At 41.6% G+C, this 26,322-nt stretch overlaps 1 protein-coding gene across 1 annotated transcript in view; it reads left to right on the top strand.

Annotated features, from left to right (window-relative positions):
- Positions 1-26,322, top strand: part of LOC136875544 (serine-rich adhesin for platelets) — a 384,543-nt gene that overhangs the window by 1,106 nt on the left and 357,115 nt on the right. The window lies entirely within an intron of this gene.

Here is a 26,322-nt window from a genome sequence, read left to right as displayed (position 1 = left end):
AGTATAAGAATTGCAGCATTCTTTAAATGAACCATAGTACTTGCCACCGACTATTTCAGCCTGTTATGACATTCAGATAGGTCTCTGTAATACAAAATAGTATATAAACATAAATATTTCCATGAGCAGCCTACCATTTCTGTATCGTGAATAGGTCTCTAGTCCGCCTCTGTGGTGTAGTGGTTAGTGTGATTAGCTGCCACCCCCGGAGGCCCGGGTTCGATTCCCGGCTCTGCCACGAAATTTGAAAAGTGGTACGAGGGCTGGAACGGGGTCCACTCAGCCTCGGGAGGTCAACTGAGTAGAGGTGGCTTCGATTCCCGCCTCAGCCATCCTGGAAGTGGTTTTCCGGAGTTTCCCACTTCTCCAGGCAAATGCCGCGATGGCCTTGTCTATCCCTTCCAGTCTTCCCATCCCCCCGCAAGGCCCCTGTTCAGCATAGCAGGTGAGGCCGCTTGTGCGAGGCACTGGTCATCCTCCCTAGTTGTATCCTCCGACCCAGAGTCTGAAGATCCAGGACACTGCCCTTGAGGAGGTAGAGGTGGGATCCCTCGCTGAGTCCGAGGGTAAAGCCAACCCTGGAGGGTACACAGATTAAGAAAGAAAGAATAGGTCTCTAATCCATTGAACGTTTACAATCGTTTACAGATACCTTTTTCATTTTCCATTTGCTTTACGTCACATGGACACAGATAGGTCTTAGGGCGACGATGGGATATGAAAGGAAAGGAGGCTACCGTGGCATTAATTAAGGTACAACCTGCCTGGTGTGTGAAGATGAGGAACCATGAAAAACCATCTTCCGGACTGCCGACAGTGGGATTCGAACCCACTATCTCCAAACCGCGCACCCACTTGCTCGGTCCTTTTCTTTTATTGTGTACGTTGTCCCTAGAGGCGTGTTTAATAGGCGATAGCTGAACTCGCACCATACTGTGCTAGAGATCTAGGTTCAGTTCCATTGCTTGGTAAGTTTTATTTTCTGATATCCTGCGACCTCAGTTCACATTGAGGGCGACTGGGCTAATTATCCGACCCCATCTTCGGAACAGTTTTGGTAAATCTTCTATATTTAACAACAGCTAACTTCCTGGCCTTCTGAGTCCAAACTTGCTGGTTCAATCCTGGTTTAGTTCGGTGCTACTTAAAGCTGTGAATTACGCCAATCTCATGTCGGTAGATTTACCGGCATGTGAAAGGAACTCCTGTTGTACGAATTTCCGGCACCTTGGCGTCTACGAAAATCGTAAAAATAGTTTGTGGTACGTAAAAGCAGTAGTATTAATATTATGTATAATCACCAGTTGTTCCTTAATTACGGTACCTTAGACATTCTTTTTTTCCCTGGGAATCGGACTAGTGTAAATTAGTCCCACGTTTATGGCGAGGTACCCTTCATGACGCCAACCCTATGTGAATTGATGCGGTCACCATTGCATATTTCTGTGATGGTTCGTATTTAAATGGAGATGTGTACTCACTCCCCGAATCAGAGGAATTAACTATACGCAGTTAAAATCTACGGCCCCGGCTGGAAATCCAACCTAAGGCCCCTTGAACAGAAGGCCACTACTGTACGTTGACCATTCAGTCAGAAGTTGGACTCATAGATAATAATAATAATAATAATAATAATAATAATAATAATAATAATAATAATAATAATAATAATTCTCTTTTGCTACCGCTTTTTCTCACACATGTGGGGTCGCGGGTGCGAACTGCGTCGCACATGTGGATTTGGCCCTGTTTTAATGCCGGATGCCCTTCCTGACGCCAACCCTATATGGAGGGATGTAAGCACTATTGCGTGTTTCTGTGATGGTTGGTAGGGTAGTATGTTGTCTGAATATGATGATGAGAGTGCTGGGACGGACACATATACCCAGCCCCGAGCCAAGAGAATTAATCAGAAGCGATTAAAATCCCCGACCCGGCCGGGACCCTCTGCACCGAAGGCCGGTAGGCCTACGCTGACCATTCAGCCAACGAGTCGGGTAAGCACTATTACATTACTGCATTGTAATCAATTTTAAAACGAGCTAGATAGCTACGTGGTTTATGTCACGCAGCTTGCAGTCGGGAGATAGTGGGTTCGAACCCCACCGTCCGCAGTCCTGAAGATGGTTTGCCGTGATTTCCCATTCTCACGCAAAACAAATAATGAGGCTGTACCCTAATTAAGGCCGCGATCGCTTCCTTCCCACTCCTAGCCTGTCTTATCCCATTGTCGTATTAAAAAAACAAATAGCATCAGTATTAGGGAGATACTGTGTTCGAACCCCACCGTCGGCAGTGCTGAAGATGGTTTTTCGTGGTTTCCCATTTTCACACTAGACAACTGCTGGGGCTGAACCTTAATTAGGGCCACGGCTGCTTCCTTCCTGCCGGGCTGAGTGGCTCAGACGGTTAAGGCGCTGGCCTTCTAACCCCAACTTGGCAGGTTCGATCCTGGCTCAGTCCGGTGGTATTTGAAGGTGCTCAAATACGACAGCCTCGTGTCGGTAGATTTACTGGCACGTAAAAGAACTCCTGCGGGACTAAATTCCGGCACTTCAGCGTCTCCGAAGACCGCAAAAGTAGTTAGTGGGACGTAAAGCAAATAACATTATTATTATTATTATTATTATTATTATTATTATTATTATTATTATTATTGCTTCCTTCCCACTCCTAGCCCTGTTCTGTCCCATCGTCGCCATAAGACCTATTTGTGTCTGTGCGACGTAAAGTAAATTGTAAAAAAATAGCATTAATTTAATTAGGCCTACCTGTTGGTTAACAGGTACTTCGTAATCGAGGTAGCGAAATTAAGGATATTTACTGACCTAGCAATGAGAAACAGCGTTCCAGTAAGATGCATACGGCGTTATTGAGTTACTCTTGCCCCTTGGCTATACGCCTTGTTGCTGGAAGCTTGTATTCGGTATGTGATGGAATCGACCACCATCGTCGGCAGTCCTAAATATGGTTTTCCTAGGATTTCCATCTTCACTCCTTGCTTAAGGTGCTGATGGTCTCTGTCTTCACAGTCATACCCCTTGTCCATCTCACTGTCACTGAAAAGCTGAGCGTGTAAGCGCGACGCTGACAACCCTGACTTCAGTGTCCAAACCAAGCTATACAGTATGTTTGCACTGCAGTAGTACAACAAACATAACATCAAAACACCTACGTCATTACGACGGCAACACGCATCTAACTGCGTCGGTAAATAATAATAATAATAATAATAATAATAATAATAATAATAATAGAAGAGCATGCGTTCATAAAGTGCACCATAACGTCTTACGCATTGTTCATGACGTCTCTATTGACGTCAGAAAAGTTGGATGGCGCAGCCACGCGGTAGAATTTTGAAGCTGCAACATAGTGACTGGTGAGATTTATTTACATGGCGAAGCATTGACGTCGTGATGGAAACAGAAAGAAAATTGTCAAATTTGAGGAGGTACTGCTCTGTATACGGTTGTAAATCGTATAAAACGGATACGAAATCTGTTCACTACTTTCCTGTACAAAAGGTTCAGAGAGAAAGATGGGTTTCCGCGCTGTCAATTGGAAAACGCGTTACGCGATATATGACAGTGTGCAGTCTGCATTCTCGTGAAGACGACTTCTTTCCACAGCGTAGGTATCGGTACTGTCTCTAATTTGTATTCGCAAAGATTTAGCTACATCAAAAATACTGATAAACTTGTAGCCTAATACTTCTGTGCCGCACATAGAATGTAATCCGCTCTTTGTAAACTTCTTCATATGTGTAACAGCAGACAGTAAATTAACTATCTACATGTGAGTAATATCTTTAACTGGTAGTAATTAAACGCTGCATTTAAATTGCCTATAAAATACTTCTAACAATGAAAGAAAATATGTAGTATTTTTCCATCATAAATTAACTTTTTTTGCTATTTGTTTTACGTCACACCGACACAGATAAGTCTTATGGCGACGATGGGAAAGGAAAGGTCTAGGAATGGGAAGGAAGCGGCCGTGGCCTTAATTAAGGTACAGCCCCAGCATTTGCCTGGTGTGAAAATGGGAAACCACGGAAAACCACCTTCAGGGCTGCCGACAGTGGGGTTCGAACCCACTATCTCCCGGATGCGAGCTCACAGCTTCACGATCCTAACCGCACGGCCAACTCTCCCGGTCATCTTAAATTAGAAGCCATAACCTAATTATTTGGTAGAATTGGACAAACCAAGTATTCTTCAACCCCAAACAGCTGTGACTGTAGAGGTTATAGTACTCTTAAATTATAATTTTCCAACTTTGGTCTGCATATTCTGTAGGTAGTTATAATTTTTATACTTATTATTGTCGGTTCTAAGTTGTAAATTTTGTGCTGATGGTAAAAATGGAAGAACATTAAGTTAATGTGGGCTGTTCCAACACAAGCCTGTATAAAGCCTAGGATTTATTTGCTTTGCAACATTTACTTAGTAGAATTATTATTTTCTTTCTTCCCCAAGATTACAGTTTACAAAACAGGTAACTCCCCCGTCACGTGGCTAAGGCTTTGGCATGGACCAAATCAACAAGAAATTACTCCATAACCTCTAATAGTGGAAAATTACAGTAGCTTAACTGTTAAGGTGAATCAGCGTGTCAACGGTAACATTTCTTTGACAAACCCGCTTTATATATACAGTTGCACTTCACATTTTCACCCCCTTGTTCAAGACAACATTAACTTTGTGCGGTTTTGAATCGATGTGGGATGATTGTAAACACAACGCTACAACACCAGTTTCATCTTCGGTTTCAAACTTTTTACCTACACATATCAAGTAATTACGCTTGAATATTTCTTTCGCTTCCACTAATGGACGCGTGAAATCTCCAACAACTCTCAACAGTTGCGCATACGACACCAAAGACATTTTGAACACTTAATAAATCCTACAGACGCACACCCGATCACTGTCGTGTTTACTTCCCGTCACTATCTCGCCGCCATATTGGAAACAGCTGACCGTAAGCTCCTCCCCCGTTTCCGACGTCAATAGATTGTCCAACATATTCACTAGCCCACGTTGTCGCTAGGACGTAAAAATGTCTGTATCTTAGACATAATGCCGTGTCTGAGATTTTAACTTTATTTGGTTAATTCAGATGGCTCGGGGGCTGGGTGTATGGGAAAACTGGGGTACCCAGAGAACAAACCTGAACCGCCTCCGATTTGTCCAGCACAAATCTCTCGTGGAGTGACTGGGATTTGAACCACGGAACCCAGCGGTTAGAGGCCGGTGCGCTGCAACCTGAGCCACTGAGGCTCATACTATTGTAAGTACTCTAACCTATTGACCAAGATGGTTCAAGCCCATCACATTAAGCGACAACATCTTATATACACAGCCTTCGCGATACAGTCGGTTGGCTTTTAAGAGTTCTTGAATTGAATGTAATTACTTCACTGTCAAAGAAACATTTAGATAGATCTGGTGGCTCGTCAACTTTCGTACTAAATTCCTAAGATACAAGCCAAGAGTACGGCGCGACGTAACTATGTTGAAACACCGGATGCTGTAAGATCTCTGAAGTTATGTGCTATTGGGTGTGCTTACCGTTTGAATGGGTGACCCATGTGCTGTTGGACAGAAAAGGAACTGAATAGAACTGATCACCTGGGTCAGTAGATTCGCTGGAATACTAAAAAGAAATATTTTAGGTCAAAATTACGGTGAAACTGTGGTGTCTCTTAACCCTCAAACACACGCGTATGGGGTGGAATCCACCCCAGGTCATTTTATTTCCTAATGAAATGTACAAATAACTCTCTCCCCGCTTTTGTACCATTCTGGCTGGATCCGCGCAGAAAGAGTCATTCTTCCATAATCTACCTTAACATCTCCAATTAATACAGTAATTCATATTTTGTCCGCCTGTGTGGTGTAGTGGTTAGTGTGATTAGCTGCCACCCCCGGAGGCACGGGTTCGATTTCCGGCTCTGCCACGAAATTTGAAAAGTGGTACGAGGGCTGGAATGGGATCCACTCAGCCTCGGGAGGTCAACTGAGTAGAGGTGGGTTCGATTCCCACCTCAGCCATCCTGGGAGTGGTTTTCCGTGGTTTCCGACTTCCCCTCCAGGCAAATGCCGGGATGGCACCTAACTTAAGGCCACGGCCACTTCCTTCCCTCTTCCTTGTCTATCCCTTCGAATCCTCCCATTCCTCCACAAGGCCCCTGTTCAGCATAGCAGGTGAGGCCGCCTGGGCGAGGTATTGGTCATCCTCCCCAGTTGTATCCCCAGAGTCTGAAGCTCCAGGACACTGCCCTTGAGGCGGTAGAGGTGGGATCCCTCGCTGAGTCCGAGGGGAAAAACCGACCCTGGAGGGTAAACAGATTATGAATGAATGAATGAATGAATGCTATATATATTTGCTTGTTGTTTTACGTCGCACCGACACAGATAGGTCTTACGGCGACGATGGGACAGGAAAGGGCTAGGAGTGGGAAGGAAGCGGCCGTGGCCTTAATTAAGGTACAGCCCCAGCATTTGCCTGGTGTGAAAATGGGAAACCACGGAAAACCATTTTCAGGGCTGCCGACAGTGGGGTTCGAACCTACTATCTCCCGAATACTGGATACTGGCCGCACTTAAGCGACTGCAGCTATCGAGCTCGGTAATGAATGAATGAATGAGTGAATGAATTCATATTTTACAATACAATAATATGTGGGGTGGAAAGCACCCCCATGCGTGTGTCTGCGTCCTAAGATCTGGCGCGTGTGCTTCAGGGTTAAGACAATAGTTGTGGGGACGTTTTACAGGCGACATTATTTTTTATCGCAATAGTGTTGACCAGTGGTGTCTTTGACCATTTAAAACTTTTCAGGATGTCGAAAGCGCTGAACATTTCTACGTTCCATGAAAATTGTTATATGAAAATTCCGCGCCTGACGGTGTAGAGCTGTGAAACTGTTTCTTTGCTGTACGTTTCTGTATACTTATCTTGTTTGCTTGAGAGAGTGCAAGTAAAATAACAAAAGGGTGGAAGGAACGCTGCTATTTTAAGGCGAAGAGGAAGAGAATTCACCCTACGTTAGTTTCTTTTGGTAGGTTATAAATATAGACTTAAAGCTCCCCATTCGCCTCCGGTGTTCTCGTTGTTGGGTGCAGAAGTAGCGTTCAGATGTTTAATACTTTCCACCATTATGATTTATCTTGACAGTGGTGCGTGGTGAAGTCACAAAATGAGCCATGTCATGTCGTAACTTATTGGTATTCATAGATGTTCTGATGTCATTAGCTGGCTCCTCATTGTCTTCTCGATGTGGAAGTTGTTCATTGGAACTCTAATCAACCAATGCTGGCCTGTCCTTTTCCGTTGCTTGAGTTATGCTTCAACAGTTGAATTGCTGCAGGCTATGGATTAAAATTGTATTCGTATTTGCTTGCTAATTCATTATCTGTTCTGTCTGTTTTTTCACTCGGTTATTTTATTTATATTGATTTAAGAGTGCCATGCACACACAACTAGTTCCATTTACAGCATAGGCCTATATATATATAGACGTTTCTTTTATATGAATTTTAAGGCTACGAACGGGACTTAAAATTGTAGCAAATATATTGATAATGGAATTGCAAAAGTATACATATTGAAGAGATAAACTCTGTGGCAATTACAGCTTTTAACCTTCGACACAACCTTGAAAAGTGTACATACAGTAGGTATTACGTGGCTCTCTTGACAGAATCCTGTGCCTCTCATACCAGGCAGTTCTTTAACTGACCTCGCGAAGCCGAGAAAACCCCACATAAAAAATCAGCCGTATTGAATGACTTTCTTGGCCGGGTATGCTGCTTCCCATTGCAGACAGTTCATAAGTTCGTATAACGAGACAGAATGAACTCTACTCCAGGCTTAGAAAGGAAAGAACAAAGAAAGCAAACCTGTGGCACTCACAGCCCACATTTCGTGACCAGATCACGAGGCTGAATGATCTCCTTTCCAGCCCTCAGTCTGGGATTTAAATTGTTTGACGAAACAAAAATCGAATTCAAGACCTCAGGGTAAGAAGCAGACACGATCGCCACAGACTGGAGAGTTACATATTGATATTAAAATATTGCCCCTTTAATCTACAAAAGAACACTCTTAACTAACGCTATTAGTGGCTGAGGATGAGGATTTCAGCAACGATATTTTTAACTAACATCGTAATTTACGTTGAATGAAGACAAGGATTTATTGCTGATCTTATGATCAAATGACGGTGGTGATATGTTATGATAAATTACTCATAGGATAAACTAAAATCCATAATTATTTCTTATGTGGCATTAGTGTTTTACATGTTAGAGATTCTGACCAGTTATAATAAGTCCCACATACTTACTGTGTAGCCTGGATGATACGGACTCGATTCCTGACTTTGCCACGATTTTGACTTATTTGAAGAACTGGAACATTGTGCACTCAACCCCAGCTAACTCAACTGAGGAAAGGAATGGGTAAAAGTCTGACTCCTCGATTTCCTAGAAATTGTATCTCCATTTTAAGTTCAGGGAGCCCTCGAGCTGGCAGCGTGAGTTGGTAACCAAGGGGCTCCTAGCGGACTCTGGCATTGTATCTTCCTCCATGTGCCAAGCCCCTCCTTTCTATCTTTCCTATCTGACTTTCTTTGGTTTACTCTTCCGAACCGACGGTATTGTGAGGCCTAGGGTAACTTCTATTTCCACACACTTCGTGGCCCTTCGCTTCCATCTGCCAATACCTTCATTCTTCGATGGATTGGACCTCTTCTATTTCTTCCTCTGGTTTTTGATCCATTCGTACTTCCTCTTAAAATAATAATCTCCACCGCCAGCATGTTTTATTACATATATTATGGGTTTTGTACTTTAATTACTGAACCACCTACGATGACTCCTCAAGAAAGTGTGTGTCCGTATCGCGGAAGGAAATAATAGTACTATTTGTTTAACACCCTTTGAATTGTTACATGTTTTTTTTTTTTAAAAAGACGCTGTAGTGTTATGCTATGCTATGCTGTGCTGTCTTATCCTGGAGAAGTTATTTAAAGTGCCAGAAGGCAGTAACACGGATTTGTCGCATTTAAACACCTCCAAATGCCTCGGACATCAGCAAGGACACCTGTTGTCTTGAGATCAGAAGGACGACTACTAATTAATTGTGCTACCGAAATCTTTTCTAAGGTTTTGTAAATCAAGTATCTGGATTGAAAAGAAGCGCGAGTAGGCGAAGTGCAATCTGGCAATATTAGAGGAGCCTCGCACAAGTAAGTGGAACCGATTTCAGACGTAGTTGGAGCTTCATGATTGACGCAATCTCTTCATTTGCGAGTTTCTAATGGGACAGTCTTCAAATTTTCAAACGCTTGTGTGATGACTACAGTAGCTATTGTTTGCATCCGCTAAAGGAAACATAGTCAGAAGTACTGTGTGTTTAAGTATACGATCAGGTATTGTGTGTTTTTTGAATTATCTTTCGCTGTTCATCTAAAGGCGGGGACAGATTTGTAACATTTAGTTGTCATGCTATGCTATGCTATGTTACCGCGGGAAAGTTTTGCCCTTACAGAACATTCTCGTACAGCGTTGGCCGCTCTATTTTTAATAATAATAATTGCTTTACGTCCCGCTAATTACTTCTTTACGGTTTTTGGAAACGCCGAGGTGCCGAAATTTAGTCCCGCATGAGTTCTTTTACAAACCGACACGAGGCTGACGTATTTGAGCACCTTCAAATGTTATCGAACTGAGCCAGGATCGAACCTGCCAAGTTACAGTCAGAAGGCCAGCGCCTCAACCGTCTGTGCCATTCAGCCCGGCGCTCCATGTTTAGTGCACACCGTAATGTCCGACATGCAGTTAAATAGCTGCTAGTGTGTTTTTTAGAGGAAGTAATCGAAGTGAAATTCAGCTGAATAGAAATCGAAACAAAGTGGTGGGACACATCACCATTAAAGAATAAAATCTAAACAACGAGAAAACTGGGCAGTACAGAAATGTTATTCGTATGTCATCAAGGGGCTTTGAATATTTCGTGAAGTTTGTGGGCCATGAATTAGCAAATCAGGATGCATCTTTCGGGCCAAGTATTACTGTACAAGAAAAAAGGCTGTCAATATGCGGTTAATGCAAATGATAATTTCTTTACGAGTTTGCAGTAACTTTTCAGAACATCCAGTCGCGCTCGCTGTGCTCCCAATGATTGATATATAGGCTACATGCATTCAGAGAGAATAAACACTTCACCCATAAGGAGTTTGCCCACGAGGACAAAGTATAATACATACATTTATGACTATACAGATGATTCCTCAGAATCTTTCAAGGCTTTGAAAACACAGTTTTTGTTAACGACTCTGATAGATTGAGACTTGAGCGGAATTCTTTGAAGAAAACAGAACTAACCTTTTTTTCTTTTTTTTTTTTTTGCTATGGGCTTTACGTCGCACCGACACAGATAGGTCTTATGGCGACGATGAGATGGGATAGGCCTAGGAGTTGGAAGGAAGCGGCCGTGGCCTTAATTAAGGTACAGCCCCTTTTGCCTGGTGTGAAAATGGGAAACCACGGAAAACCATTTTCAGGGCTGCCGATAGTGGAATTCGAACCTTCTATCTCCCGGATGCAAGCTCACAGCCGCGCGCCTCTACGTGCACGGCCAACTCGCCCGGTGAACTAACCTTTTAGGAAGTGCTTCAGTAGCTGAAAGTTTTCAATTTTAGTTACAATTTTAAATTCTAAGTAGCGTTGCCAAGCAAATTCAGTTCCAGTGGTGACTCCGCGTTTAATTTTATATTATTATTATTCCCATCAAATGACCACGCCATAGGAAACCAACTTAATTTATTAGCAACAGTCATAAATTCAGTAGATGTCACCAACTCAGTTCCAGTCAGTTGATCATCGAAGTAACTTTATGCATTAATAGCAGGTACAGAATCTCTGAATACACACATGTACACATTCATACATGCTTCACTCTTGCCCCTTAGATTGTACACATACAATTATTTTCCAGCCTAGCAGTACTCCAGACTCTTCAGGTTGATGTACGGCATATGCATGATAATCATTTCCACTACCTAGCATTAGGATCAATTTTCACACCAGGCAAATGCTGAGGCTGTACCTTAATTGAGGCCGCGTCCGCTTCTTTCTCACTCCAGTCCCTTTTCTGTCCCATTGTCGCACTACCTCCCGAATGTAAGCTCACAGCTACGTGACCTAACATCATGTGTTCTAATTACTTTTACTCTGTACACCACTTCTACAAGAATTTTAATAAAAACAAACCAACTACTAACTTAGTTCTGAGACGGAACGGTGTTTCCGGTCGGCTAATTGTTATCCGCATGGATAACATTTTGTTAGAGGGCAGTACTCTTATTACAACTCCCAAATCGTATGCTCTGTTCTTGCCGGGCTGAGTGGCTCAGATGATAGAATGCTGGCTTTCTGAATTACGTTGGGGGTTTCAACACCAGGTATATCTGATGGTATTTGAAGGTGCTCAGATAGGCTGGTCTCGTGGCGGTAGATTTACCGGCACGTAAAAGAACTCCTGCGGGACAACATTTCGATACTAAAGCATCTCCGAAAATCGTAAATGTAGGTATTGGGACGTAAAGCCAAACTTGAATTATTTCCCTGTTATTTTTCAGTGATTTTTCCGTCTGATTTTTTAGTGCTACCTTTCTTTTTTATTTTTTTTATTTGGTTGACGTTTCGGTCGTAGGGACATTGCTCGCTGTTGTTGCTTCGTGTATAGGATATTTTGGCCAACAGCTCCGTGTGCTTAACGTGACTGTTCGAAGGATAACCGTTTCGGGTAGATATAGCTGAGATTGAGATTTTAATCCACTTCTCTTCCAAACAAACGGTGTTGTTACCTGAGAGTGAGTACACCTAGAACGTATCCCTCAATCCAGATTTAAAGAGACGAGGATCGAACCCGGAATAACGGGACAGGAAGTTACTAAGTTAACCCCTAGACGTTGGGAGCGTTTGGGGAACATGGATATCTACGCCATCAGATGTAAAGGATGAAACGGGATGACCTCAGTTCTCCGAAGATGAGAATATAAAGAACCGTGAATGACCTCGAGTACCTTAATTGCTCAGCGGAAGATTTTTTAACGGGAATCAAGATAGGAAGGACAAAGGAGAGAGGGACCTAATACTTATAAGTTTAAGTATTGTCCGATCCTAAGGTCAGCCTGGTAACCCCACATGTTTCGGCATTAACAGTAATTAATTCCCTGTGCAAGTTGTTTAAAATCTAACATTAATCTGATGTATTTTTATTGTAACTGCAATTACAGTCTGGGACAAGCTCTGAAGCCTGAAGTTCGTACTGACGTAAAATGTCGAAACTTGAACTCCAAAACAGATTTTTTAATAGAAAGTTCCATATTATTAGTTTTACTCTTCAGATGGCAGCCATGGAGTCTGAATGAGGGGAAAAAATGGTTATATTCAGTCAGTTTAAAATGGAAAAGAAAAAGATTACAGGCACGGTGGAGGAAGAACCAAATATGAAATATAGTTACGGGCGGAATGAATGTTAAGAAGATTGAGAGGACATGCCAGCCGTTGATGAGAGGAGATGGACTTGAGGGTGTGCGAGGACGGAGAGATGAGTTAGCACTCGAAATTCTTCTGGAGGGTTGAGAGTGAACTGTGGATGAAATTAGTCGGAAATGGAAATTAATGTAAGGACATAGAAGAGTTGACGGCCAAAGTGCAGTAAAAATGTGATCACTGAGGACCAAGAAGAATATTTCAATAAACTTCACTGCCCGAATTGCATTTAGCCCGCAATGTAGAAATATGATTCGCCTCGTTGTCCGTGGTGGTGGACGGTGGTGATTATCGTTTTTACTTTTTTTTTTTGCTATTGGCTTCACGTCGCACCGACACAGACAGTGACGATGGGACAGGGAAGGGCTAGGAGTGGTGTGAAAATGGGAAACCACGGAAAACCATCTTCAGGGCTTCGAACCGGGATTCGAACCCACTATCTACCGTATACTGGATGCTGGCCGCACTTAAGCGACTACAGCTATCGAGCTCGGTGATTATCTTTTTAAGAGGAAGTACTACTGGGCAATAATCCTCTATTAATACTAATCAAAGGTAAAAAATGGAAGGGTTCCGACACTTCGAAAAATGAAGATATCGGCGAATGAAAGACAAGGGCCACGAAGGGCGTGAAAACAAAGACTTCCTAGGCCTCGACACCTAATACCGTCGGGGTCGGAAAATGTACAAGAGTTGACCAAGGGAGGGTCGGATAGGATAGATGAAAGTGAGTAACCTGGCACAAGTAAGTGGAAGCAATGCCATGATTCAGCTAAGGGCCCCGTGGTCGCTGACCCCTGCTCTCAAGTTAAGAGCCCCTGGGGCCCCTTTCAGTCACCTCTTACGACAGGCAGGGGATAATGTGGGTGTTATTCTACCGCTCTCATCCACAGAGGGTTGTTCTCCGTGAGCTTACAATGTTTTTGTTTCAATATGTCCATAATCTTCACCTGTGGTTCAGTGGTAGGTTGTTGGATCTCGAAGATCATGTTGGAGATCGTCGATTTCTTTTGTTTGGCTCTCCATATCATTCCTTGTTGGCGATTAAAAGATCTCTGGTGACACATTTGGTGTTCACCCGCACAAAAATTAACACTGAGTTCTGTGTCGCCCAATAAAGGTCTGTTTACTTTGCCATCTGATAGAGTAAGGTAGAACATCGAAATTGACACGCAAGCAACGTAATTGGTATCAAATCAAAATTCCTATACCGAGCTAGTTGGCCATAAGGTTAGGGTCGCGCAGATGTGGGCTTGCATTAGGGAGGTAGTGCGTTCGAACCCCACTATCGGCAGCCTGGAAGGTGGTTTTCCGTGGTCTCCCATTTTTCCACCAGAAAAATGCTGGGGCTGAGCCTTAATTAAGGCCACAGACGCTTCCTTCACACTTCTGCCCTTTCCACTCCTGTCGTCGCTATAAGACCTACAGTACCTGTGTCGGTGCGACGTAATACAAATGTAAAATAAAGTCTACACCAGCGGTGTCCAATTACTAAGGCATGATCGTGGGCCGCGCTTTAATAACAAGCCAATTTTCGTTGAATTCCGCAAATAGAACAGAGGTATCAGCGTGAAATAATATGCATAGTTCAATTGAAATAGAGGTGGCTTACAACACTATTTTACAATTGCATAAAAGAGTGAAATTAAGAACAAACAATATTATACCCGGGACAATTGAATTTGGAAGCAGAGCACCAACAATGCCAGTTCATTTGAATTAATATTTGACAAATGACAAAACGGAAACAAAAATACCTAAAGACAAACTGAAATTAATGATGTAGTCCAAACAAAACTTAAAGAAGAACAATTTGGTGGGACTATTGTGATGGGAACAATGATATACGGTCGTAAGAGCCAAAAATCCCAGCGATGACAATCCAAGTGTACTTCCAAAGTGCAGCACTGTGTACTAGCCACTACTACCAATGAGAGAAGAATGAAGAATGAAAAATACACCAATCGCAATGAAAGTATTTCTTTGTATTCATTGCAGGCTACGTTGCATAATATGTCCATAGTGAGGCTGGCATGGAGTTCAAGATTTGGTATGGATCCCGTTGCCATTATTATAATGGTTAAAACCTAGCACTGGCATTTGTGAGGGCTCATTTTCCGACGAAGTTTGGATTTTAATTTTTTGAAATCAAAGATAATCTATTCAGATCAAGTGAATACTTAAAAACAGGAAATAATATTAAATATGAATTAGATCTGACTTGGGTCTCTAAAGGGTATAACAATTAATACATTTTTGAACGAGCTATGGATTTTTTTTTTTTTTTTACAAATTTTCTTCACATTTCTTAAGATGTATATATTTAAAACCCTCGCGGGCCGCATGCAACATTTGGAAACCCCTGGTCTACACTCTAGCTAAGGCCATGGAATTCTTCTTCTTCTTCTTCTTCTTCTTCTTCTACTGCTTTTTCCACACCTGTGAGGTCATGGGTGGGAACTGGTTGCACATGAGGATTTGGCCCTGTTGTACGGCCGGATGCCCTCTTTGACGCCAACTCTGTGTGGAGGGAGGTAATCACTACTGCGTGTTTCTGTAGTGGTTGGTAGCGTAGTGTGTTGTCTGAATATGAAGAAGAGAGTTTTGGGACAAACACAAACACCCAATCCTCGAGCCAGGAGAATTAATCACACGCGATTAAAATCCCCGATCCGACCGGGAATCGAACCCGGGACCCTCTGATGGTCTCAACGGTGATCATTCAGCTTAGGAATTGGACTTATCATCATCATCATCATCATCATCATCTGATTCATAGCATAAGTTAAATGCATGCCTTAATTACTAAATTGGAAATCGGGAAGGTAAATGAAGAGAAGCAAGCTGCTAATTCTATCGGCTGACCTCAATTTGTATTCTAATTTAGCAGTAGGTTGTTACCCGCAAATAATACAAAATAATAATGTGACATTTGACATCTATGCGTACCATAAAACCTTTTTTCCTTCTTAAGTAACAGTACTCTGTGGCTTATCAGCGGAATAAAAAGATAAACACAATAGACCACTAATCCTTGACCCATTAAGTGACAGATGATATAAATGTCGTCATACAACATGGCTGGGGCTCAAATCCTTTGTCGTGTCCAAATAATCATGAAGAAATGCTAGTTCCAAATCGAAGAGGCCTATAATATCGCGCACAGTAACGTCACATTTAGTAACAAAATAACTACTGTATATGCTATGGTGGGGCAATATTGAGAAAGAACTGAATAGTGCAAATATTGGTACCAGCAGTGACAACCCAGAATAGAGCGACTTAGAGCCGCAGTATGTGGAGACCAGACACGAAATATCGAAAGAAGAAATAAGAGGAACCTGCGCGTTTATTCACATATCATGATGTCTGTCTGTTAGGTCATCAGCCCAGAGGCTGGTTGGATCCTCAAATAGCTCCACCAAAGGTTATGCGGTCATAAGGAAACCGCAAAAACCAATGGCAGCACCAAAATGAGGCGTACTAGGCAAGACGAGGAGTGAGGTAGTTTGCCATTGCTTTCCTCGCTGGGTCAGAAAGGGCTATTGCTGCATGACTGACCCTATGAGCAACACCTTTCATAACACTCAGATGCACTAGTTGTGCTCTGAATGTCAATACTCAGCACCACCCACACCCCAGCAGCTTCCATATTGTCACAGCCATGGATGAGACTGGGACTTCAGTGCAAGCTACACTTTACTCTGTGGCCTGTGCCAAGAGGATTTTGAAACAGCCGCGTGATTCAAAACCTCACCACGGTGACGTAAGACGGTCAATCTGAAAATTATCTTCTCACCTGTCAACACTTTTCGCCTATTGCACATTAAAATCGAGATAATATATCAATTTCTCAAATAATAACCTTAAAATCTTCACCGGTCTGAGTGGTTCAGACGGTTGAGGCGCTGGCCTTCGGACCCCAACGTGGCAGTTTCAACCCTGGCTCAGTCCGGTGGTATTTGAAGGTGCATAAATACCTCAGCATCGTGTCGGTAGATTTTGTGTCATGTAAAAGAACTCTTGCGGAACAAAATTCCGCCACCTCAGCGTCTCCAAAAATCGTAAAAGTTGTTGGTGGGACGTAAAGCAATTATTATTATTATTATTATTATTATTATTATTATTATTATTATTATTATTATTATTATTATTAGTAAAAACATCGGCCTGGATTCCTCTCTGTGAGAGCTTCTGTTCCTTGATATTCGATTTGTTGGATTTGATGTGCTGAATAATGTTTGGATAGCATCTGGTTTCAGCTGGTTTTTTTAGAAAACATAAAAACAAACCTTCAAAGTGTATACTACTTATTGTGAAATTTTATTTGATAACGTACATTTTTTTCAACAAATCCTCTCTTCTGCAGAATACAGTCCATTTATTTGCACTGGGAAAATCTTGGATTTATGATTTTATGATTACGCATATAACCAGTTTGATTTGTACAGATTTTTTGATTCTGAATATTCTGTTGTTGATAATGTATAACTAAAACGTCCGACTCGTTGGCTGAACAGTCAGCGTACAGGCCTTCGGTTCGGACGGTCCCGGGTTCGATTCCCGGCGGGGTCGGGGATTTTAACCTTAATTGGTTAATTCCAATGGCACGGGGGCTGGGTGTATGTGTTGTCTTCATCATCATTTCATCCTCATCACGACGTGCAGGTCGCCTACGTGCGTCAAATAGAAAGACCTGCACCTGACGAGCCGAACCGGTCCTGGGATATCCCGGCACTAAAAGCCATACGACATTTCATTACTAAAACATACTTCCTGTTGCCAGTCTTCTTAAAATCTGGAAAATCCTATCTGTATTTGTATTGGAATTATTTCCAGTTAGATGTTGAACACCAACGACTGCTCTTTTTCTCATTGTCAGGCGTGCAAAATTATAAATATTTACAAAATTTAACATTCAGAATCAAACAAGCGTTTACTGTAAGGTAGGCTGAACAGGCCTACCATAGCAGTTTAATGTCTCCAAAATAAAGGTGCCAAAGTATAAAACAAATTAGGTGTGACGGTATTTTACCCAGTTTCAGTGTGGTCTTGTTGTGTAAGCTATGGCTGTGATCGTATCTTCCCGTCGCCTTCGTCATCAGCTCTCAATTGAACCACTGGAGCGTACCTCCAAAGCCTTGCAGGTTCCAGTAGTTGAACCTGTGTCCTTGTTAGGTCGCTTTCCTGTCGGTTGGTGCAGTCATGGACGGTACAGATGGAATCTGTTTCAAACCAGCGTGAAACATCACTGATTGAAATGTGTTGATCAGTTCCTCAAATATTGTTATACTTGCTCTTGGTAGTAATCGTTGTTTGAAGAGGAAGTACAATTGTGCTTTGTTCACAACAATCAGAGGAAAAGGTCGAAGGGGTCCGATTCTTCGAAGAATGTGGAAACCAGGAAACGGAAGGGAAAAGCGTGAACATGAAAGAACCTAGGCCGTCGGGTCGGAAGAGAACAAGAGTTGGCTAAGGGACAGGAAACTTTTAAGTGAGGAGTCAGACCCAAGTGGAAGCAATGTGATTGCCACCTCACTGTTCCAAAATTGAGAGCCCCTAGTGATCCCCCTTTCAGTCGATTTTTATGTCAGGTAGAGGATATCATGGATGTTATCTACCGCCTCCGATCACAGTGTCCGGGAAGAGATTCACAGTCAGAAATATATTCTTAGTAATGTGGCCTTAGATTGCATTCCAGTTGTGCAAGGCACCTGCCTATATATGTATTTTTTCATTCTTGCCCAATATCCCTTGGTTATCTTCCGTTCTCTTCCGGCCTTTCATTTCCCTGCTTTTCATGGCCCATCTCCATTATGTTTTGAGACATGCAGTTTTTCCAACAGTCGGATCTCTTCTTCTTGTCTTCTGTTGTAAATTGGGAGGTTTATTTTCCTCTTACACCTTGCTTTACGTTGTCCCGACACAGATTGGTCCTGTGGGGATGATGGGATAGCAAAGGACTAGCCTAGCCTTAATTGAGGCTCAACCCTAGCCAGTTTGCCTGATGTGAAAATGAGAAACCACGGAAAACCATCTTCCGGGTTGGCGACAGTGGGGTTCGAACCCACTATCTCCCGAATGCAAGCTGATAGCTACGTGTCCCAAATCGTAAAGTTGGGAGTTTGACATAATTCTCAATATCCCATGTCTACCATGTGAGTCAACCGCTGTATTACTCTGTTTAATCCTAGACTGTAGATCAGAGCTGTCCAACCTTTTCATGTACTGCGGTGCACCTGACTCTTGGCTATGGAGGCGCGAGCACCATTTGATGATTACAATAATAATAATAATAATAATAATAATAATAATAATAATAATAATAATAATAATAATAATACGGAGCTCGATAGCTGCAGTCGCTTAAGTGCGGCCACTATCCAGTATTCGGGAGATAGTGGGTTCGAACCCCACAGTCGGCGGCCCTGAAGATGGTTTTCCGTGGTTTCCCATTTTCACACTGTATCTTAATTAAGGCCACGGACGCTTCCTTCCCACTCCTAGCTCTTTCCTGTCCCGTCGTCGCCATAAGACCTGTCTGTGTCGGTGCGACGTAAAGCCAATAGAAAAAAAGAATGTGGGCTAATATTGACTGAACATTTTTAAACATAGCATACGTACGTAATTAAGAGTGAAATCTGGCACTGCAAGTTGAGGAACGATATTGCTCCTCCCATTCACTATCAAAAATGCATATTCGTAACCATTTAGTCATGATTAGAACTACTCCATAAAATAATACTGTGAAATAATAACTGATATATATATACTTTTCGCAGTCGGTATAAATAAAAATTACCGAGCAAGTGGCCGTGCGTTTAGGTTCGCGCAGCTGTGAACTTGCATTCGGGAGATAGTGGGATCGAACCCCACTGTCGGCAGCCCTGAAGATGGCTTTCCGTGGTTTCCCATTTTCACACTAGGCAAATGCTGCTGGGGCTGTACCTTAATTAAGGCCACAGCCTCTTCCTTCATGCTCCTATCCTTTCCTATCCCATCGTTGCCATAGGACCTATCTGTGTCGGTGCGACGTAAAACAAATTGAAAAGTAATTCAAATGTACTTATAGATAATCGGTACGCTGCTGCTTCTCACAATACAATCCGAATTCGACTGACACCGTGAAACTACCTGTTCCTCGGGCGTGAACGCCAGATGCTTTGTAAGAATGAAGAATCTAAGAATATTGATAGGGAAGAATTTATGAAACATTCACATTGTGATCGCTCCCTCGAAAGTGTTCTAACTGGAAAATATCTAGTGTAAACATATATTCATCTCATCCCCCAGCATTCCTCTATAATGCCTGGCCCTCAACGGGATGCAGGGATTAAAATGTACAGAGCTGTCACAATATACTGTGTACGTCAAAACGTCAAAAGCACACAGCACCTGAGAGAATATTCTGAAATGTCAGAGGGTGTAGTCTGTGGAATGAATACAGCTTTAAAAAAAACCACAGACCGAGGTGAATCACAGTTGTTTGTTGGAATGTCAGAGAAAATTATAAACTTACTTGTACGTTCAAAAGTAATCCTAAAGTTTTAGTTACCGAGCTCGATAGCTGCAGTCGCTTAAGTGCGGCCAGTATCCAGTATTCGGGAGATAGTAGGTTCGAACCCCACTGTCGGCAGCCCTGAAAATGGTTTTCTGTGGTTTCCCATTTTCACACCAGGCAAATGCTGGGGCTGTACCTTAATTAAGGCCATGGCCGCTTCCTTCCCACACCTAGCCCTTTCCTGTCCCATCGTCGCCGTAAGACCTATCTGTGTCGGTGCGACGTAAAACAACTAGCAAAAAAAAAAGTTTTAGTTATGATTAAAGTTGGTGCAATTAAATCTGCGTTGGGAGGGCGCTGAAGCATAGCACGTGCACAATGGCACCTGCGGGTACCGCGTTGGACAGGCCAGCTGTAGATGATAGATTCAGGAGTGGCGCCCTCCCCTTCCCCCTCCCAGAATATCTATATCCCCTTTCCCTTTTCCAGAGACTTCGGGGTGAGCCCTGTAAGGTTGTTTCTTTCGTTCTCTCTTGGCTTTCAGGTCCCAAAATCATCATTTATATTTATAAGTTGCACCATTGTAGTTTTCTACCCCTGGTGGAGAGAAAATATAACAAGCACGAATCAGAGGGAAAACAATGGAAGGGATCCAACACTTCGGAACATGAAGATATTGGCCAACGAAAGATGATAAGACATTTAGACTTTCCAACTTCCATCTATCTGTCCTTGTTCATCTTCTCTGCTCCATTTTTATACACGCTACTCTTACTCCATTCCCAGGCCCGTTTTTGTAGTTCTTTGCTTGCTTTCCATTTCTGTGTTTTTCATTTCTTCATGAAATCTTTCCTCTTTTTATTAGTTTGGATTTCATTTTATATTCTGTTAATATTTTTGTATCTTTCTTTAACTAATTGCCGAGGAAACATCGACCTTCTGTGTAAATTTGGCAACGCCAGCTACTACACCGTATAAAATAACGCATGTTTAACAGTGTTTCCATCAATGAAAGTTTATCAGCTTTTCTCAATACTACCTGGCCCAATTTTGTTCATATTTATACTGACGGATTTAAGACCACAACAGGTGTGGGTTATGCGTTCTTCTGTGTTGCATCTCAGGTGTCAGAGAAGTACTCCTTACCTTAAGAGACGTCTATTGTTACTGCAGAAATTTTAGCTATCCACTCAGTCATTAGCTATGGAATTCGCCACCTCCGCAAAATTCTAATACTTTTTTGACTCACAATATGATCTTCAAAAGCTCCAAAATTCTCGTTGGGACCTGTCTACACATCAGTATATATTAGACATTTTGAACTTAATCTATACCGCACAGGAAGCAGCTCAGGAAGTGCATCTCCTATGGATTTTAGGCCAACCTGGTATAATAATGAACGAGATATTAGACCAGCTAGCGAAAGAAGCCACAAATTGTAAACTCTGCCTTTACAAACAGTTAGCATATTCTGATTTCCTGCCCATAATCAAACAACAGGTTTACAGGGAATGGTCTGAGTGCTGGGAAATGTCACAGCTTACAAGAGCAAAGCACTAGGCTAAAATTCAGCCCACCACACCAACGCAAATATGGTTCAAGAAATTGAAACTAACTCGCAGACACATCTTTAATTAGAATGCGTCTGGGACATGGATGCTATCCAAGTCATCTTCACAGGATCAAGGTCTTCAACAACCCTCACTGCTCAGAAGACCCTGGAGAAATAGCCGACTTGAACCACATCATACCGCCCTGTAAGAAGTACTCCCAACAACAGAACCATCAGTACTCTTCTTTGGTGAAGTTAAATACCTCACTGCCAACTTCAGTTGCCATCCTGTTATCAAACCTTACTCCACAATTATGCGCTGTAATTGGCCAATATTTATCAGACTAATATTAATTAATTAATTTTATTTATTTATTGACTTTAGCAGTGGCGAAGTTAGGTCTCGTGGCCCTCTCTTACACTTAACCACATAATTGATCTACAGATAATACATATATAAAAGAAATGTACTATTCTATCATAAAATCAAAGATAAGCTAAAACTTACAGATTTGGACAACATATAATGAAGAAAGAAAGCAGAGTTCAACAAATAAAATAGAATAAAATTCGGAGCGTATAGATAATAAGAAAGAGACAAAGTCATAATGAAAAAGTAAGATACAAACTGAAAAAATAAGCAATACATAAAGAGAACACAATAAGTAATAAAGTAAATGGAAATATAAGTATGGCAATAAAAGTGATCTATGTACATGAGTAAGAAGCTAAATATTATGTACATTACACTATAATGATAATAATAATAATAATAATAATAATAATAATAATAATAATAATAATAATAATAATAATAATAATAATAATAATTGTACCGGGTGGTACACCTCCACGCCGCTAATTCAAACACTGCGCCAGTTGAAACTCCTCTACTGGAGAAAGCCTGAACTTAAACAACCACATTAATTCTAAGGTTTCTCAGAAGATGTCTTTACTGTAAATTTTGAAGTGTTCTGAACTGTGTCGGTTTCGATTTGTTTTTGTTTTCTCTGTAGTAAGAGGTGTGAACATTCTCTTCTAGATGGCGCTACTTAAGAACTACAATTGTGCACCCTAGTGCGAAGTGAAGGAACCTTTTTTGAAGAAATTTAGTATTCATAAGTTTGTTCTTTGTTAAATTTCTTTCAGTCATTGTTTGGGTTGGCAGTATAACCCTTCTCTTTCCGCCAGTTTTGAATTTGACCAATGAGGAATTTCTGTAATTAATTTTCCACCAATAAGGTGTTTCTTCTTCGTCTGGTGTATTAGTTTTTGCTGTTACCCAATAAAATTTTGTGGGCGGGTTGTAATCATTCATGAAACGTCTCGAATTTTCCACGAGGGTATATAAACTGCTGATTTTTAGGTCTCGGGGCCACTTCAGTAACATCTCTCCTGGTGTGATTATGTAGCAGGGGGCGGGAAGCGCCCCTTTCGTCGGGCAGCAGTTCATCCTCAAGGTAATGGCCGTTTAATAACTTTATTTCTTGCTAGCTCAGCAGTTTAACCCTCGGGGCAGGTTCGAAACTTTTCTCATGTAACATATCCTTAAAATGTAATAGACATTTGGTAAAATTTTTGGCTTTTAAACTATAAATTGGGATAGAGAGTGCCTAACCCTCTCGAGCTCCCACTCATATTGTTCTGAGGTGACTACGTTTTCATTTCATATTTTTCCTCCCTTCGTAATATAAATAAATTTTCTTATCGTGTCACCTCCGTAGTATGGGATTAGCCCTTGCATAAGCGGCCTAGTGCCAAATAGGTTTTAAAAATGTATTAGGAGTGCAAGTTACGCCTCCATTCAACTCAGAATTTTGGGCCATGTAATTGACCTGTTTCTTTACTGGATAGGCCTCAGTAGATTGGGTATTATTACCCCTGTTCTTGTGTGCCTGGAGGGCAGATTGAAGGTGGAGTTTGGTGTGGCCTTTGTATAGGCTTGATCTTTGAGAGCGGGTTTGCTCTTTCTTAAAAGTGGATTTTCTGTGTGCCTCGAGGAGGCTTTACTGGGTAATTGGGAGCAAGTGCTCCTTGGCATGACTGGGGTTTTCTGCCCCTTTGTTGAACCTTGTATATAGGTAAAGTTGGGCTTATAGCTCAAGGATTGTGAGTCTGGGGCTCGAAGCCCAAATCCAGTAACAAACTGTAATTGTACTTTCTTAATTTGTTGATCTGCTACTTGGTACCTGTTATATTCTGTTATTTATTTATCTTGAAAAGAAAATATAACCTTTGTTAAAGTTTTAAATTAACTTTAATTTCGTAAGTTGAGACCTATTCCCACCAGGACCTTCTTTCACCTCTGCTGTTCCACAGATACCTCGGAATAATAATAATAATAATAATAATAATAATAATAATAATAATAATAATAATAATAATAATAATAATAATAATCACAATCACACAACCTGTCATACGTCATCATACACACGAAACAGTCAGCGGTATTCAACAGCTAATCTCTACATGCAATCTTAAATTTCGATATTGAGTCTGAGTTCCCGACAGCAGCTGGGAGTGAATTCCAAAGTCGTGACCCAGCCACAACGAAGGATCTGTTATATATTGAGGAGTGGTTGATGGGAATAGCGAGGGAAGTGCCAGATCTCGTGTTACAATTATGGAATGAGGATAATAAATGGAATTTTGAAGATATGTATTTGGGTAGATTTTCCTTCTGAGTTCGATATATCAACGTAAGTACGTGGAATTTCCGTCGCCTCTCGGGTTTCAGCCAGGAAAGAAATGTGTAGCTAGGGGTTATGTGAGCATCGTAACTCAAGTTTATAATATATGACTTTTTCTTTTCAACCACGAAATGTTTGTACTATAAATATATGCTCACTCTGTTAATGCTGACCGCATGGTCTTCCGAGGCATAACGCCAATATATCAATAAAAATAAAATTAAAAAAGTAACGCATAGTCGACTGAATGAAGCAAAAACAAGCTTCTGTTTTAACGTGACTGTCGTTATCTTGAGCATAGTCTCGGGACTTCCATTTTTTACCGTGGAATACGAAGAAGGACGTCACTTTTTTATTTAAGAAATCCCACGTGCATTGGCCGGGATTCCAACCGCGGCGACCATGACGATGTCACTCAGCTAATACGCCCCAATGACGAATGAAAGTATATTTTCATCAATAGGAAAGTTTATATAAACCTTTCGACACTATTAGAGCAGTCGAGCTTTATTTCAAAGGAAGCGGAACAAGGTCTTTCTGAAATGTCGAGTTTTCTAGAATTTGTTCTCGTTTCACACGGTTTAAATGCTATAGAATATGACTGCTATACGGGGTCATGAAAGCATTGATCAAAACTCTCATCGTCACCGTTATCAATAACACCGTCATCATCTAAAAAGGAAATTATTGAAAAAGTTAGTGTGTATTGTTTTTTATTCTCATTTTTTGTCAAGAAGGAAGCCATACTTTCTAATGTCGACTTAGTTAAATGTAATTTAAAAAAACTTCAATCTCTCGAACACACAGGTTAAATATAAACATTGTACTACAACATACCTGTAAGAATTGAAATGAAATCCACAGCCTGTTTCCAGTCATTCGACCGGGTCACGAATGGAATAGGAATTGTGCCGGCTGACGAAGCCTGTCGCACTTCTCTGGGGCAATGATTAATGAATGACAGATGAAATGACATGATATTGGAGAGTGTTGCTGGAATGAAATATGACAGGGGAAACCGGAGTACCCGGAGAAAATCCTGTCTCGCTTCCGCTTTGTCCAGCACAAATCTCACGTGGAGTGACCGGGATTTTAACGACGGAACCCAGCGGTGAGAGGCCGGCACGCTGCCGCCTGAGCCACGGAGGCTCACATGTAAGAAAAATTATTAAACAAAGAATAACTTAATCGAAATCGAATTTCAACATATTAGATCGTGTTACATACATTTAGTATGTGTTGAAGAGATGTTAAGTACATATCCAAAATGGCCAACCGGACACCAGTAGGATCCGAACCCACAACCTCCTGATTTCGCGTCGGTTGCTGTACCAATTCAGCTATGGTGGCCTATGTCATCTTTGTTCTGTTGGAAAGGATCTAAGCTACTACTACTGCCATCACACTGTAGAGTGCGTGCAAGTCGCCCGTTGAGGGTCAGCTCAATGAATATTGAATTTTCACGACCGCATTGTAATCGAAATCGACTTTCAACGTATTAGGTCGCGTTACACCGTTGAAGAGATGTTAAGCACAGACGCGAAATCGGGTGGTTGTGGGTTCGGATTCCACTGGTATCCGGTTGGCCATTTTTGTTCTGTACTTAACATCTCTTCAACACACACTAAATGTATGTAACACGACCTAATAGGTAGAAACTCGATTTCGTTTACAATGCCGTCGTGAAAGTTCAATATTTAAAGAATGATTTCGTTCTTAAAATAAATAACATCAGAAGATTTTATCAGGTCACACTCCATCTCCAGTTCTGGAGTGAAGACAAAGCAGGGCATTATTAAGTTCTAGTATGTATGTTCCTGAATATTAAACAGAGATAAACATCAATATTATTTCTAAATATTTGAGTGTGACGATAGAATCTGGTGATGTTCTTTCTAGTACGAAACATGTCATTCTTTTTTTAATAACGTGTGTTTTTATCCATTGTTTAATAATGGTTTTTCCACATGTATTGTGTAGTGTCCGCGTCTGTGGTGTATTGGT

Source organism: Anabrus simplex, chromosome 6 (genome assembly GCF_040414725.1).
Source record: "Anabrus simplex isolate iqAnaSimp1 chromosome 6, ASM4041472v1, whole genome shotgun sequence".
NCBI classification, from domain to species: domain Eukaryota; kingdom Metazoa; phylum Arthropoda; class Insecta; order Orthoptera; family Tettigoniidae; genus Anabrus; species Anabrus simplex.
Note: the sequence above shows the minus strand (reverse complement) of the source record. Positions and strands in the feature narration are given on the sequence as shown.